Source organism: Antechinus flavipes, chromosome 4 (assembly GCF_016432865.1).
Source record: "Antechinus flavipes isolate AdamAnt ecotype Samford, QLD, Australia chromosome 4, AdamAnt_v2, whole genome shotgun sequence".
Classification (NCBI taxonomy): domain Eukaryota; kingdom Metazoa; phylum Chordata; class Mammalia; order Dasyuromorphia; family Dasyuridae; genus Antechinus; species Antechinus flavipes.
The window spans coordinates 396,276,694-396,294,382 of record NC_067401.1 but is presented as its reverse complement, the minus strand read 5'-3'; the positions used below and the strand labels follow the sequence as shown (position 1 = coordinate 396,294,382).

The window sequence follows — 17,689 nt, the reverse complement described above, 5'->3', positions numbered from 1 at the left end:
CAGAAAAGAAAAAACATGGGAGAGGGAAAAAAAAAAAAAACAGAAAAAAGAAGTGAACATAGCATGTGGATATTTATATTCAATCTTCATAGTTCTTTTTTTTTTTTGGAGTAGATAGAATTGTCTATTCAAAATTTATTGAGATTATCTTGTCTCACTGAATCACTGAGAAGAACCAATTCTTTCATATCTCACATTCTTGCTGTTATATATTGCACAATGCATTTCTAGTTCTGCTTGTTTCACTCAGCATCAGTTCATGTAAATCTTTCCAGGCTTTTACAAAATCAACTTGTTCACCATTTTTCCTAGTGATGGTAGTAAACACTGAAACTGCCCAAACTCTCCTCTGAAGGAGGCACACTCTTCAGGGCAGTTGAGTGGTCTCATTTAGTTGAAGGTCATGGCAGGGAAGAGGTCAAACCTCTATTGAGTTGAAGATTAGTCTGGAACCACTCCTAGTAGCTCTAACTTTCAAGATAAGTAATCTGTTTTCAGTTGGAGATCTAGACCATGAGACATTGTCAACATTAGCTCAAATTCCCAGTTAATGATTTTATTCAATTGGAGATCTCAGCCTGATAGTCAGCTCAAACTGCTAACTATCCCCCAGGACAAGATTTACCCTTTTAATCAAGGCTTAGTCAAAGTGTCTTTGCAGAAGTCCTAAACAGTATTATGCTTGCCAAGGAAGCTGTTTTAGCTAATCATCCTGCCAGGACTTTTTGCCCATTGGTAAAGATACCCTCTTCTCAGTACCAATAAATCCCTTTTGCCACACAGATTTTGGGTTTGAGAATTCTTTTGCATAGAACCTGCACCTCTGCACAAAGGGGATCTCTCACCCCATTTCTCACACCTCATCACAACTACCACTAACATCATCATTTGCACCTTATCATTAGAAACATAATATTATTTTACCTTCATATACCACAGTTTATTCAGCTATCCCCCAATTGATTGGGTGTTGGACCAAAGGGTATACACAGTTTTGTAGCCATTTGTACATAATTCCAGTTTACTCTAGAGAATGGATGGGTCATTTCACAGCTCCACTAAGAGTGAATTAGTATCCCACTATTCCTATATCACATTAAAAATTTATCATTATCTTTTCCTATCATCTTAGCCAATCTGAGAGTTGTGAGATAGTACCTCAGAGTTGTTTGGTTTTGCATTTCTCTAATCAGTTGTGATTTAAAGCATTTTTCATATAGATGATTTTAATTTTATCATTTGAAAATTGTGTGTTCATATACTTTGACCATTTATCAGTTGAGAAATGACTTGTATTCTTATAAATTTGAAGCAGTTCTTTATATACTTTAGAAATGAGGCTTTTGCAAAAACAGATCTAATTAAAAGAGAAAAGTAAAGAAACTACATTTTGCTAAAGAGTACATAAATAACAAAGTAATATCAAGACTAAACATATATACACCAAGTGGCATAGCATTCACATTCCTACTGGAGAAGTTAAGAGAGCAATGGGAGAAAAAGACAAACAAAACTGGCTTTCTCAGAACTAAATAAGTCAAACTACAAAATAAATAAGAAGGAAATTCAGTAGGTAAATAGAATTTTAGAAAAGTTAGGAAGGATAGGTTTGGAGAAAATTGAATGTAGACAGAAAGGAGTGGTACATGGAACTATATAAAAATTGGCCATGTATTAGGGCATAAAAATCTCAAAACCAAATGCAGAAATGCAGAAATAGTAAATGTATTTTTCTCAGATTGTGATGCTATAACAATTATATGTAATAAAATGCCAGGGAAAAATGGATAAATAATTAATTAAAAACTAAATAATCTCATCGTGAAGAATGAGTGAGTGAAATAACAAATAATAGACACAATTGATAATTTCATCCTAAAGAATGAGAATAATGAGACAAAAGACTCAAATTTATGGGATGAAGCCAAAGTTGTAGTTAGGAGAAGTTTTATATCTCTACATGCTTCTTTGCATAAAATAGAGAAAGAGAAGAACAAGAAATTGGGCTTCAACTAAAAAAGCTAGAAAAACAAAAAATTAAATACCCCAATTAAATACCATATTTGAAATTATGAAAATGAAAGGGGAGATTAATAAAACTGGAAGTAAGGAAACTATCGAATTAATAAACAAAACTAAATTTAGATTTATGAAGAAATTAGCAAAATAGATAAAACTTTAATAAATTTTATTAGAAGCAAAGAAGAAAATGAAAATTTTAATATCAAAAAAGAAAAAAAAAGGTAAACTTTCTATCAATGAAGAGAAAAGTAAAGCAATAATTAGGAGTTATTTTGCTCAATTATATGCCAATAAATCTGATAATATAAGTGAAATGGAGTAATCTTAGAAAAATATAGATTACCCACATTAACAGAGGAGGAAACAAATTCCTTTTTTAAAAAAATTTTATAATAACTTTTTATTGACAGAACCCATGCCAGGGTAATTTTTTACAACATTATCCCTTGCCCTCACTTCTATTCCGATTTTTTCCCTCTCTCCCTCCATCCCCTCCCCTAGATGGCAAGCAGTCCTATATATGTTAAATATGTTGCAGTTTATCCTAGATACAATATATGTGTGCAGAAACGAACAGTTCTCTTGTTGCACAGGGAGAATTGGATTCAGAAGGTAAAAATAACCTGGGAAGAAAAACAAAAATGCAAGTAGTTTACATTCATTTCCCAGTGTTCTTTCTTTGGGTGTAGCTGCTTCTGTCCATCATTGATCAACTGAAACTGAGTTAGGTCTCTTTGTCAAAGAAATCCACTTCCATCAGAATACATTCTCATACAATATCATTGTCGAAGTGTGTAATGATCTCCTGGTTCTGCTCATTTCACTTAGCATCAGTTCATGTAAGTCTCTCCAAGCCTCTCTGTATTCATCCTGCTGGTCATTTCTTACAGAACAACAATATTCCATAATGTTCATATACCACAATTTACCCAGCCATTCTCCAATTTATGAGCATCCATTCATTTTCCAGTTTCTAGCCACTACAAACAGGGCTGCTACAAACATTTTGGCACATATAAGTCCCTTTCCCTTCTTTAGTATTTCTTTGGGATATAAGCCCAATAGTAGCGCTGCTGGATCAAAGGATATGCACAGTTTGATAACTTTTGGGGCATAATTCCAGAATGCTCTCCAGAATGATTGGATTCATTCACAATTCCACCAACAATGCATCAGTGTCCCAGTTTTCCCACATCCCCTCCAATATTCATCATTATTTTTTCCTGTCATCTTGGCCAATCTGACAGGTATGTAGTGGTATCTCAGAGTTGTCTTAATTTGCATGTCTCTGATCAATAGTGGTTTGGAACACTCTTTCATATGAGTGGTAATAGTTTCAATTTCATCATCTGAAAATTGTCTGTTTATATCCTTTGACCATTTATCAATTGGAGAATGGCTTGATTTGTTATAAATTAAAGTCAATTCTCTCTGTATTTTGGAAATGAGGCCTTTATCAGAAACTTTAACTGTGAAGATGTTTTCCCAGTTTGTTGCTTCCCTTCTAATCTTGTTTGCAATAGGTTTGTTTGTACAAAGGCTTTTTAATTTGATATAATCAAAATTTTTAATTTTGTGATCAGTAATGGTCTCTAGTTCATCTTTGGTCACAAATTTCTTTCTCCTCCACAAGTCTGAGAGATAAACTATCCTATGTTCCTCTAATTTATTTATAATCTTGTTCTTTATGCCTAGGTTGTGGAGCCATTTTGATCTTATTTTGGTATATGCTGTTAAGTGTGGGTCCATGCCTAATTTCTGCCATACTAATTTCCAGGTATACCAGCAGTTTTTATCAAATAATGAATTATTATCCCAAAAGATAGGATCTTTGGGTTTGTCAAACACTAGATTGGTATAGTTGACTATTCTGTCTTGTGAACCTAATCTATTCCACTGATCAACTAATCTATTTCTTAGCCAATACCAAATGGTTTTTGTGACTGATGCTTTATAATATAATTTTAGATCAGGTACAGCTAGGTCACCTTTATTTGATTTTTTTTTCATTAATTCCCTTGAGATTCTCACTTTTTATTGTTCCATATGAATTTTGTTGTTAATTTTTCTATATCATTAAAATATTTTCTTGGAAGTCTGATTGGTATAGCACTAAATAAATAGATTAGTTTAGGGAGTATTGTCATCTTTATTATATTCGCTCAGCCTATCCAAGAGCACTCAATATTTTTCCAATTATTTAAGTCTGACTTTATTTGTGAGGAAAGTTTTTTTGTCATTTTGTTCCCATGCTCTCGCTGCCGCTTCCTGCCCGCCGCGTGCACCCAATCTAAAACTGTCCCCGCCCTCGAGCAAAAACAGACCTTTCCTGGCGAATTTCAAGGATGTCTTCTCTTGGTAACTATTTGTGGGTTTTTTTTTTTTTTTCATTCAAGCATTAATTCAGAGGCTTGTAATGAAATGGATAGTGAGAGAAAATGCGGAGCTTACACAGGTATGTGCCTCTTCTCTGTCATCTTGGCCAGAAGTCAAATTAAGCTGAAATAAATTCCTTAATCTCATTTTAGAAAAATAAATTGAACATGATATTAATTGACTCATTAAGAAAAAATTATCCAGAGCCAGATGAATTTAAATGTGAATTTTACCAAATATTTAAAGAACAATTAATTCCAATACTGTGCAAAGTATTTGGAAAAATAGAGAAAGAAGAAATCCTGCTAATTTTTTTTTTATGACATAGACATGGTGCTGATATGTAAACCAGTTAGGGTCAAAACAGAGAAAGAAAATAATAGCCCGATATCCTAATGAATATTGAGGCAAAAATCTTAAATAAAACATTAGCAAACTGATTACAGCAAATTATCACCAGAATAACACACCATGACCAAAAAGGATTTGAACCAAGAATGCTGGGCTATTATAATATTTGGAAAACTATTAGCTTAATTCACTTTATCAATAACCAAACTTACAAAAACTATATGATTATTTCAATAGATGCAGAAAAAGCTTTTGACAAAATATAATACCCACTCATATTAGAAACACTAGAAAGTATAGGAATAAATGGAGTTTTCCTTAAAATGATCAATAGCATCTATTTGAAGCCATTTGCAAGCATCTTATGCAATGAGCATTAACTATCTCCAATCCCAGTAGGATCAGGAGTGAAATAAGGTTGTCCACTACTACCATTACTACTCAACATTATGTTAGAAAAGATAGTTTTGGCAATAAGAGAAGAAAAAAAATAGAGTAGGTAATGAGGAAACAAAGTTTCCCCTCTTTGCAGATGATATGATGGTATATTTTTAGAATCCTAGAGAAAAATTTCTAGAAACAATTCACACCTTTAGCAAAGTTGCAAGATACAAAATAAATCCACATAAATCATCAGCACTTTCATATATTACCAACAAAGTCCAGCAGCAAGAGATACAAAGAGAAATTCAATTTAAAATAACTGTTGATAGTCTCCCTGCCAAAGCAAAGTCAGGAACTATATGGATACAATCAGAAAATACTTTCCACACAAATAAAGTCAGATGTAATCAAATGGAAAAAATAACAAGTGTTTACAGGTAGGCCAAGCTAATATAATTAAAATGACAATACTATGGAAACCAATCTATTTATTGAGTGCTATACCAACCAAACTATCAAGAAATTATTTTACAAAGCTAGGAAAAATTATAACAAAGTTCATCTGATAGAACAAAGGGTAAATAATTTATTTATTTTGCTGAGGCAATTGGGATTAACTGACTTGGCCAGGGGCACACAGCTAAGAAGTGTTAAATATCTGAGGCCAGATTTGAATTTACATTCTCCTGACTTCAAGGCTGATACTCTGTCCACTGCACCACCTAGCTGACTCAAAAGGTCAACGATTTCAAGGAAATTAAAGAAGAAAAAATTCAAATGAAGGAGGCTTCATTATATCAGATATAAAACTATATTATAAAGCAGCAGTCATCAAAACCATTTGGTCCTGACTAAAAAATACAGTAGCTGGTCAATTAGGTTCACAAAACACAATAGTCACTGACTATAGTAATCTAGTATTTGATAAAGTGTTTGATAAACATTACAGCTTCTGGGATAAAAACTTAGTATCTGACAAAAATTGCTGGGAAAATTGCAAAATTAGCAGGGCATAAACTAGGCTTAATTTGCATTTCTCTGATCAATAGTGATTTATAGCACTATTTCATATGACAAGAATGGTTTCAATTTCTTTTTCTGAAATCCTTTGACTATTTATCCATTGGAGAATGGCTAGAATTAATTCTCTATATATTTTAGAAATGAGGCCTTTATCAGAACCCTTAAAAGTAAAAATGTTTTTTTTCCCAAATTATTGCTTCCCTTCTAATCTTGTTTGCATTAGTTTTGTTTGTGCAAAAACTTTTTAACTTAACACCATCAAAATTATCTATTTGGTATTCAATAAAAAGTTCTAGTTCTTTTTTGGTCACAAATTTCTTCCTTCTCTACAGATCTAAGAGGTAAACTATCCTATGTTCTTCTAATTTGCTTATAATATCATTCTTTATGTCTAAATCATAAACCCATTTTGACATTATCTTCGTATATGGTGTTAGGTTTGGTCAATGCCTAGTTTTTGCCAAGCTAGTTTCCAATGTTCCCAATTTTCCTCTAGTTTTCCAATTTTTTTTTCAGATTTTATCAAATAGTGAGTTCTTATCCCAAAAGCTGGGGTCTTTGGGTTTGTCAAACGCTGGATTGTTACAGTTATTGAATATTTTGTCCTGTAAGCCTAACCTATTTCACTGATTGTCTACTATATTTCTTAGCCAGTACCAAATAGTTTTGATGACCACTGCTTTATAATATAGTTTTAGATCAGGTGGTGAGGCCACCTTCACTGGCATTTTTTAAATTAATTCCCTTGAAATTCTTGATCTTTTGTTCTTCTAGATTAACCTCTGGTGTGGGGTAATCTTGGCCAGATGCTGAGTTCTTCTGGGTCTCAAAAGCTTACTATTTGCCTTAGCCTAAGAAACTTACAGAAGATTTCCCAGTGTGTGCAAGCTGCAAAGCTCTGACTCCCTACCCCAATGTCTTGCCTCAAGGTTTCCTGTACTGTGATCTGGGCTCAGCAGACTGTCTCCCTGTGCCTTTGAAAGTGACTTGTTGTGAAGTTCTTCCAAAGTATGTTCTTCAAAATATTTTTCTGCATCTATTGAGTTTATTGTGTGATTTCTGTTGATTTTGTTTTTGGTATGGTTAAAATTGGCAATATTTTTACTAATAATGAAGCAGCCATGTATTACCTGGTACAAATCCCACTTGGTTATACATAGTATAGTATCCTCCTGATATTGTTTTAATTGCCTTGTCAATATTTTGTTTAAAATTTTTGCATCAATATTCATTTAGGAAAATTGGTGTGGAACTTTCTTTCTGTTTTGCCTTTTTCTGGCTTAGGTATCAGTACGATATTTTTTTGATAGTACAAATTTGGCAAGACTCCTTCTTTACCTATTTTTCCAAATATATAATATTGGATTTAGTTGTTCTTTAAATGTTTGGTAAAATTCATTTATAAATCCATCTGGCCCTGGATATTTTTTCTTAGGGAGTTCATTAATGACTTGTTCAATATCTTTTTTCTAAAATGGACTATATTAGTAATTTGTTTCCTCTTCTGTTAATCTGGGCAATTTTTCATTTTTGTAAATATTCATCCATTTGGGTTAGATTGTCAGATTGGGAAAAATAGGTCATAATTATTACCCTAGTTTCTTTTTTCATTGGTGGTGAGTTAATCCTTTCTATTTTTGATGCTGGTGATTTGTTTTGTTTCTCTTTCCTTTTTCCAATCAAATTAACCAAAGATTTATCTTTTTTCCCCATAAAACCAATTTTTGTTTTATGAATTACTTCAAAAGCTTTCTTAGTTTCAATTGCATTAATCTCTCCTTTGTGTTTCAAAATGTCTAATTTGGAGTTTAATTTGGGATTTTTTAATTTGTTCTTTCTCTACTTTTTTTAGTTCCATATTCATTCATTGATCTCTTCTTTCTCTATTTTATTCATGTTCCAATTTAGAGATATAAAATTTCCCCTAAGAACTGCTTTGGATGCATTCCATAAGTTTTATTATTCTATTTGATGAAATTATGATTTGTTTCTTTGATCTACACTTTCTTTTTTATAAAGATTATTATTTTCAAAACACATACATAGTTTTCAACATTCACTATTGTAAAACCTTGTGTTCCAAATTTTTTTCTCCATCCATTTCCCTATGCCCCTGCCCTAGACAGCAAGTAATCCAATACATGTTAAATATGTGCAATTATTCTATATGCATTTCCATAATTATCGTGCTGCACAAGAAAAATAAGATTAAAAAGGAAAGAAAAATGGGAAGAGGACAAAATGCAAGGAAACAATGGCAAAAAAGTGAAAATAATATGTTGTGATCAGCATTCAGTCCCCACAGTCGTCTCTCTAAGTAAGTACTGATGGCTCTCTCCATTATAAGACCATTGGAACTGGCCTGATTCATCTTGCTTTTGAATAAAGCCACATCTCTCAGAATTGATTGTCATATAATCTTGTTATTGCTGTATGCAATCTTCTCTTGGTTATATCATTTCACTTAGCACCTAATTCATGTAAGTCTCTCTAGGCCACTCTGAAATCATCTTATTAATCATTTCTTATAGAACAATAATATTCCATGATATTCATATACCATAACTTATTCAGCTATTGCCCAACTGATCCATTCAGTTTCCAGGCCCAGTCATTCTTAAGAATTAGACTATTTATTTTCTAATTGGTTTTTAGTCTATCTTTCCCTCACCCTTTATTGAATATAATTTTTATTGCCTTGTGATCTGAAAAAAAAGCATTTACTATTTCTGCTTTCTGCATTTGATTGTGAGATTTTTATGCTATAATGTGTTTAATTTTTGTGTGGCTGCCATGTACTGCCAAGAAAAAGATGTATTCCTTTCTATTTCTATTCAATTTTCTTCAGAAGTTTATTATACCTAGATTTTCTTGGATTTTATTAATCTCCCAAGTTTCTTTATTGTTTATTTTAATGGTTAGATTTGTCTGATCTGAGAGAAGGTTGAGGTATCCCACTAATGTAGTTTTGCTGTATATTTCTTCCTGTAATGGGCTCTACCTCTTGGTGGATATACATTTGATATCATTACTACTTCATTGTTTATGGTAAACTTTATTAAGATGCACTTTCCTTCCTTACTCTTTAAATTAGTTCTATATTTACTTTTGCTTTATTTGAGATAATAATAGCTATCTCTACTTTTTTGTTTTTGCTTCAGCTGAAGCATAATAAATTCTCCTCCAGTCTTTTACATTTATTCTGTATGAATCTCTCTGTTTTAAATGTTTCTTGTGAACAGTATATTGTAGGATACTGTTTTTCAATCCACTCTGCTATTAACTTCTGTTTTGGAAAGAGTTCATTTCATTCACATTCAGTTATGATTACCAGCTTAGTATTTCCCTCCATCCTATTTTCTTTCCTCTATGTACTCACCCCATCCTTTACCTGTTTTACATTCTATCATCTTTCTTCCCTTCTCTTATCCCTTTTTTCCCTCTCTCTTCTATACAACGCTTCCCTTTTCTTTTCCCTTTCTCCTAATTTTTTATAAGGTGAGATACATTTCTACATTTAACTGAATGAGTAAGTTATTGCCTCTTTGAACCCAAACTGATGAGATTTAGCCTGAGATAATGCTTCTCCATTCTGTTGTGTTCCTATTATGTTCCAAGACACCATCATCATTCACTTATCTCTGGTTGTTAACTTCAGCATTTTTCCAGTGTCCCTTCCCTCACCTAATAAATTAGTTACTTCTTCACCTTGTTTCTACCTTCAGGATATCCACAATATGTCTGCTATCTTACCACTCCTTTTTATTCTTGCAATTAACACTTGATTTCTGACTCTTATCATCTCTTAACCTAAATTATTTCAGAAGTATCCTTATGGATCTTACTGCCTTCAAGCTCTGGTCCCTACAATCCATATACTATACTGCTTTAAAATTACTTTCCTCAAGTACATATGCAATTTATTACTCTTCTATTTAGTCAACTGCAGGATCATCTGCAAACAAAAAATCATGCAGTGCCAACAATGCAGTCTCTAAAGCTGAGATGCAGCAACTCATGGAACAATTATCTCCTGCTTGTGCTAATTTTGGCCTGACAACAGGAGGTTTATGTTATTATTATGCCTAGTGAACGGGTCAGCAAAATGAAACAGAGAAGTTAAGTGATTTCACCAATATCAAATAATTTGTAAGGGTCTGAAGACAGACAGCAACTGATGTCATCTTGATTCCCAGCCAGTATGGTATCTATTTATTGTTCCAATGTCCATTGTTGTTCAGTCATTTTAAGCATGTCATTGTTTTTGTGACCCTAACTGGAGTTTTCTTGGCAAACATACTGAAATTATTATTTTTTTAAATTTCCTTCTCTAGCTTTTTTTTTTTTTTTTTGTAGGCTAGGAAATTGAGGTAAATGATTTGGCAAGAGTTGTATAGCTAGTAAGTATTTGAATCAATTTTGAACTAAGTTCTTCCTAACTACAAGGTTAGCACTCTATTCACTAATACACCTAGTTAACCCTAATAAAATTAACAGTTCTGAGGTAGTTTATTGTAATGATGTTTGAAAGGGAAAGAATGAGTATGATCAGGTAGGGAGGGACTAGGAAAAGCTTCATGAAGAGGAAGGAACTTTATGTGCTGTGAAGTAATAGAGGGATTGAATGTGGTGTTAATGAGGAAGGAGTGCATTCCACATATAAAGGAAAGCCAGTGTAAAGGATATAAGATGAGAAATGAAGAATCCTGTATAAGAAACAGAAATAAGAGTGCATAACTAGCTCAAAGTGCAGAAGGTAGAGTAACATAACTGACATCAGAACTTGAAGGATGTTTAAAACAAAAACAAATCAAAACAAAATAAAAACCTTGTATTTAATATGGGAGAAATTGAAAGTCATTGGAGTTGATTAAATCAATTCAAATGGCCTTGATTCAGTTTCCTTGCATGGTACTGTTTCACAGACATACAACAAGGAGGTCAGCACAATGGTTCTGTAGACCTTTAATGTAGTAATCTGTCTAATACTTCTCTCCTACATTTTTTTTTCTGGAGCTTTCCAAACACAGCTACCTCTGGCAATGCATGTGTCAATCAAATTATCAATGTGGACATCCCTGGAAAGTATAAATGAACTTATCTACATCATTAAAAATTTCACCATTTGCTGAAAGATGGTTTCACATATGGATGGTGTGGTGTTAGCTGATGGAGTACCCATTTTTTTTATATTTCAATTGTTTTTTTTTTCAATAAAAAAACTTATTTATTTTAAAGCATTTGCAATTACATTGCATTTCCATATTTCTTCTCTGGATGCTAATGGCATTTTCAGTCCAAAGTCTATTGGGATTGCTTTGAATCACTGAACAACTGAGACGAACCAAGTCATTCATAGTTGATCATCAAAAATGATATTATTGTGTGCAATGTATTCCTGATTCTGCTTTTTTTCTCTCAGTATCAGTTCACGTAAATATTTCTAGGCTTTTCTAAAATAAGGTTGTTCATTATTTTTATGCAACAATAATATTCTATTATCTTCATATACTAAATATTATTCAGTCATTCTTCAAATTATGGGCATCTACTCATTTTCCCATTCTTTTTACCACAGAAAGGGCTGCTACAAACATTTTTTGTAATGTAGTCTTTTTTCCTCTTTTATAATGTCTTTAGAACAACAGCCTATTTGACAGCGGGGTCAAATGGTATGTAAGTCTTATAACCCTTTGCACATAGTTCCATATTGCTCTCTGGAATGGTTTTAATGGATCATACATTACAAATGTATTACATTATATTTACATTATAAATGATGTTGCTGTTGGTTTTAGATAGACACTGCTTATTATTTTAAGGAAAGCTCTCTTTATCCCTATGCTCTCTAGTGTTTTTTTTTGTTTGTTTGTTTGTTTGTTTGTTTGTTTTATTTTGCTTTTGCTGAGACAACTGGGGTCAAGTGACTTGCTCAGGGTCACATAGCTAGGAAGTGTTAAGTGTCTGAGACTACATTTGAACTCAGGTCATCCTGATTTCAGGGCTGGTGCTCTATCCACTGTGCCACCTAGTTGTCATCTAATTGTCCCCTTCTCTCTAGTGGTTTTAATATTAATGGATGCTGTATTTTGTCAAAAAGTTTTTCTCTATATATTGAGACTATCATATGATTTCTGTGGTTTCATTATTGGTATGATCTACTATGGTAATACTTTTCCTGATAATGAACCAGCCCTGTATTCTTGATATAAATCACACTTGGACATAGTGTATTACCTTTCTGATAAACTGCTGTAATCTTCTTGCTAATATTTTATTTAAAATAATTGGATCAATTTTCATTAGGGGGATTGGTCTGTCATTTTCTTTCTTTCTTTCTTTTTGGTTTGTTTTGGATCTTCCTGATTTAGGTATCTGTATCATATTTGTGTCATACATGGAATTTGGCACAACTATTTTTTTTTACCTATTTTTCCAAATAGTTTATATAGTATTGGAATTAATTATTTTAATGGGTTGTTCAATTAATTTTTCTAAAATTGAACTATTGAAATAATTTGTTTACTCTTCCATTAATCAAGGCAATTTATATTTTTGTAAATATTCATCCATTTTGGTTCGATTGTCACGTTTGCTGCCATACAGTTGGGGAAAATAGTTCCTAATAATTGCTTTTATTTCTTTTTCATTAGTGGCATGTTAACCCTTTTCATTTTTAATGCTGATGTTTTGCTTTGTCCTTTCTATTTTCTAATCAAATTAACCAAATTTCATTTTTGTTGGTGTTTTCATAAAACCAACTCTTAGTTTTATTTATTTGTTCAATAGTTTTCTTAGTTTCAATTGTATTCATAGAATTTTAAATTTGATATTTAATTGGGAGATTTATATATATATTTTTTTATTTAGGTTTCTTAGTTGCATGCCCAATTCATTGAGCTCCTCTTTCTCTATTTTATTACGTAGCCATTTAAAGATATAAAAATTTCCCTAAGGACTCCTTTGGCTCCATCTCATAGGTTTTGGTATGTTGTCTCATTATTGCCATTTTCTTGGACGAAAATTGCTTTTTTTTTGGTGATTTCTTATTTCATGCATTCATTTTTAGAATTAGATTATTTCATTTCCAATTGCTTTTTAGTCTATCTTTTCTGATCCTTTGTTGAATGTAATTTTTAATTGCTTTGTGGTCCCAAAAGCTAGCATTTACGATTTCTGCCTTTTTGCATTTGATTGTGAGGTTTTTATACTTTAACACATGGTCAATTTTTGTGTGGAACCCATGTACTAGTGAGAAAAAAGATATGTTCTTTCTATCTCCATTCATTTTTCTACAGAGGTCTATCATATTTATCTTTTTTTATAATTCTACTCCATCATCGATTTCTTTCTTGATTATTTTTGGTTATGTTTATCTAGTACATTGATTATAAAGTTTTTTTTCAATAGAAATGATTGAAAGTCTCTTACTATATTGAAAAACCATTGCCTTGCCTGAAAGATGATGCTGAGTCTCACTGGCTAGGTAATTCTCAGTTGGAACCCAGGCCCTTTGCCTTCCAGCATATGGTATTCTAGGTTATCTGATCCTTTATTATATAAGCTGCTAGATCCTGGGTAACTCTAAATGTTGTTCCTTGATAAGTGAATTTTTTTTTTATTTGGCACCTTGCAGTAATTTTTCCTTGGGATTATAGTTTTGGAGTTTTTCAACAATGTCCTTTGAGGTTTTTCTTGTGGAATCTCTTTCCAGAGGTGAGGGATGAATTCTTTCAATTATTATTTTCTCCTCCATTTCTGAAATATTGGGGAAGTTTTCCTTAATGATCTCTTGTAGAATGCTATCTGGGCTCATTTTTTGGCCATAGCATTCAGGGAGGCCCACAATTTTAAATTGTCTCTTCCAGGTTGGCTGTTTTTCCAATGAAGTATTTCACATTTTTTTCCCATTTTTTCATTCTTTTTGTTTGTTTGACTGATTCTTGCTTCTCACAGAATCATTAGCTTCCATTTCCCCCATTTTACTATCTAATGTGTGATTTTCTTCAGTTAGCTTTTGTATCTTTTTTTTTTAATTGGTTAATTATGTTGAAGAGGTTGTTTTCTTCAGTGGACTTTTTTATTTGGCTAATTGTATTCTTAAGGAGTACTTTTTTTCAATCAATTTTTCCGTCTTTTTCCAAGTTTTTGATTCTCTTTTGCATAATTCTCATTTTTTCTCATTTTTATTCTGCCTCTCTTATTTGTCTTTTAATTTTTTTTTTTTATGAGAACTTCCAAGAAGCTTCTTTATGCTTGAGACCAATTCATATCACACTTTGGGATTTTCTCTGTGGTTTTTTAGTCCTAGTCTGAGTTGTTGTTTTGATCTTTCCTCTCACCATGGTAGCTTTGTTTAGTTAAGGTTCTTTTCTATTTCTTGGTCATATTCTTTCCTCTTCTTTTGGTATTTCCTCTTTTTGCCACTTTTATGATTGAGCTCCGCTACTGGAGTAAAGGGAGTTCTGTCCCAAAATTCCTGGGCAATTCTGAATCTTGGCTTCGAGCACAGGGGCTATTTGTGTTTGAAGGAGTAGCTTTGCCTCCTCTTTTCAGGGGAAAAACAAAAACAAAAAAACTTATTTTCCAAGTTTGTCTTTTGAGCTGGGACTGGAGGCTGCCCCACTGCTGTGCTCCTTAACGAATCAGGACTAAGGGTCTCAGTTACTGATTTGCTATGATTAAGACCCCTTTACTGGCTTTCCCTGAGTCTGTTTAAGCTGAGATGAATACTCTTTTCATCCCAATGAGACTTTTTTGAAGTTTTTCCAGTCTATCGAGCTGGAGAAAGGTTTTATTCCATCAAGCTATGTTTAGAGGCTTGTTTTTATGTGATTTTTGAGGGAAAGAGGGAAAGCTTGAGCTGCTTTCTGACTTTTCTCCATCATCTTGGCTTCACCCCTCAAAGTCAGTGTCAATTGTTAGACCAAAATTAGTACAAGTAGCAAAGAATTGATCCATACTTTGTTGTATCTCAGCTTCAGAGACTGCATTGTTGGTGGTGTACATTTTTTTGCTTGTAGATGATCATGTAGTTGACTAAGTAACAGAGTAATGGTCACAGAATATTTTTAAAGAGCATAGTATAGTATCTGATATATGGGAAGTGCTTCTTCAATGAATTTTCTTTCCTATCTAGGGTCACTGAATTTTTCAATTAAAGAAGGTACTAAAGATAATTTAGTATAACTTCCTCTCTCTTTATGTGAAATGAGAAGCAACATGATGTATAGAAAAGGTTTTGGATTTAGAAATTCTGAATTTAAATAGGAGCTCTAGATGAGCCTATATAGATGAAGTTTCTCTAGGAACAATGTGTTTAAATCTCTTTGAGTCTATGTTTCCTCATCTATAAAATATCTGGTTTGAACTAAATGACTTTCAATTTCCCTTCTAACTATATCTCTTTGAATATCTTGAATGAATTCAAAATTAGAAAAACCTTAAGCATTTTTCTAAAGATTGAAGAGATAAAAAACTGCAAAGTTTTTAATCCCAATCTTTCTATATCAATAAGTGCTAATTTCAGGACAGCCATGAAAAGCATTTCTAGCATTTAGGATTTCTGGCAATTTGCATATAATTTATAATACTTGCTTTTTTTTTTTTTTCAATTTTATACCTTTGTTTTCTTTCTTATAGTTTTGATAAAATATGGTAATGCAGTCTCATAAAAGAAAAGAAAATCTGACAAACAAGGTCTTTGAATTTTGTATTTTGTTTTTATCAGTTTTTGCAATTGTTAGAAAATATAATCTTTTTTGAGTAAATCAAAATAGAGGCAATAGTCCAAAGCTAACTCTCATGAATTTTGAACTTTGCATTATTCTACATGAATGAATTAATATTTACTCAGAAAATATTGTTTTGGTGGGATATGTATCATTAATTCAAATTTAGAAGGGAAATATTTAAACCAAGATTGAACAGAAATTACATTTATCACAATAGGAACTGAACTCCAGTTTTCTTCTAATGCCACAAATGCTATGAAGTAGATTGGAATTCCTTATTTTTAAACTTTTCTCCCTTTTCTCTTTTAACACATCTTCTTAATTTATGTACATAATAATACTGCCATATACTAGATGAAGAAAATGAGCAGTGCCTTATTTCAAGTACCCTTCATTAGGAATTGACTAGTATCTCCTATGATTGTTTTATAATAATGTGTTCATTGAATATTTACTGGCTGTCACAACTCATCACTATGAATTAAAATTCAAATCAATTTTGATCAAAGAGTAGTTGAAATACTCTGATGTACTTATTTGAATATATTTCTAGTGAAGTTAACTTGTTCTTAAATTTATTTTATTATCAAGATGCAATTTTCAAAAACTGAATTTAGGCCAACTGTAGAATGATAAATAACTGCATAAGATATGAAGAATTCAGTTTAAAATCCTGCTACTTTTTTGTCTATGCATTAAACATAAAATAAATCTGCATGATTTACAAAATTTATTGCCTTTAATATGGACACTTTGAAATGCTGGAAGCAGATCTTTTGTCTTCATGAAACCAAATCTGCTTAAAACTGTTTTAAAGGTCATTTGTTTGTGATTTTTAATCCTAACTTTGATCTGATTCTGCCTTTCTACCCAATCTTCCCAGATGTTTAAATTCACCATATGTTTTAACCTCATTAAATACGACCACTAGACTAACTAGATATTAATTTCCATGAGTAAAGAAAAGGTTTTTATTCTAAATCTCATATATATGTAGCATAATACTCTGAACTCTGTGGATATTTAATAGTGACTTGTTGAGTAAATAAATAAATAAATGGTCTTTGTGGTCCCTTATGAAATGATAAAATTAATCTTAAAATTATAAAATGGGGGCATCTAGGTAATGCAGTTGATAGAGCACCAATCCTGAAGTCAGGAGGACCTGAGTTCAAATCTGACTTCAAATACTTAACACTTATTGGCTGTGTGACCCTGGACAAGTTACTTAACCCTAATTGCCTCAGCCAAAAAAAAAAAAATGATTATAAATAATGCATTTATGGTTATGTGTCATCATTTTGCTAGTTAACAATGAATGAATTATTTACTAGGTCAAGAATCATCTCTATTATTTTTAAGTAGGTATATGAAAAAGACAATTTTTGTTTCTTGAATTTCAAAAGTGAAAATATTTTACTAAAAGGACAGATTTTTAATTATGTGCCTTAATATATAGCCAAGAAGTACTTTAAAAAGTACTCATATCAATTGATGAAGATCACCTTCAATACAGTAGCAATCTCAATAGGGCTTATTTTTGGGTGAGTTCTTATTTTAGAGGAATCTTACACAGTAAGGGGAGGGCTTATTTTCAGGATAGGTCTTATTATCAGGAAAACACAGTATTAGGAACTGGTAACCAATCATAAACTTTTGATGTACTTCTCTACAATATTCTTTGTGCTTCACTGACTGACATTCTCTTTATTTTGCTTTCTACCTTGGAACTAGTTTAATTAGCATTCTGAGAACAGATGACTCTTGAGATACATCAGTAGGTTAACTACAAATGTAAT

At 32.1% G+C, this 17,689-nt stretch overlaps 1 protein-coding gene across 1 annotated transcript in view; it reads right to left on the bottom strand.

Annotated features, from left to right (window-relative positions):
* The window catches only part of LOC127561596 (double-stranded RNA-binding protein Staufen homolog 1-like), a 73,003-nt gene that overhangs the window by 42,047 nt on the left and 13,267 nt on the right, over positions 1-17,689 (bottom strand).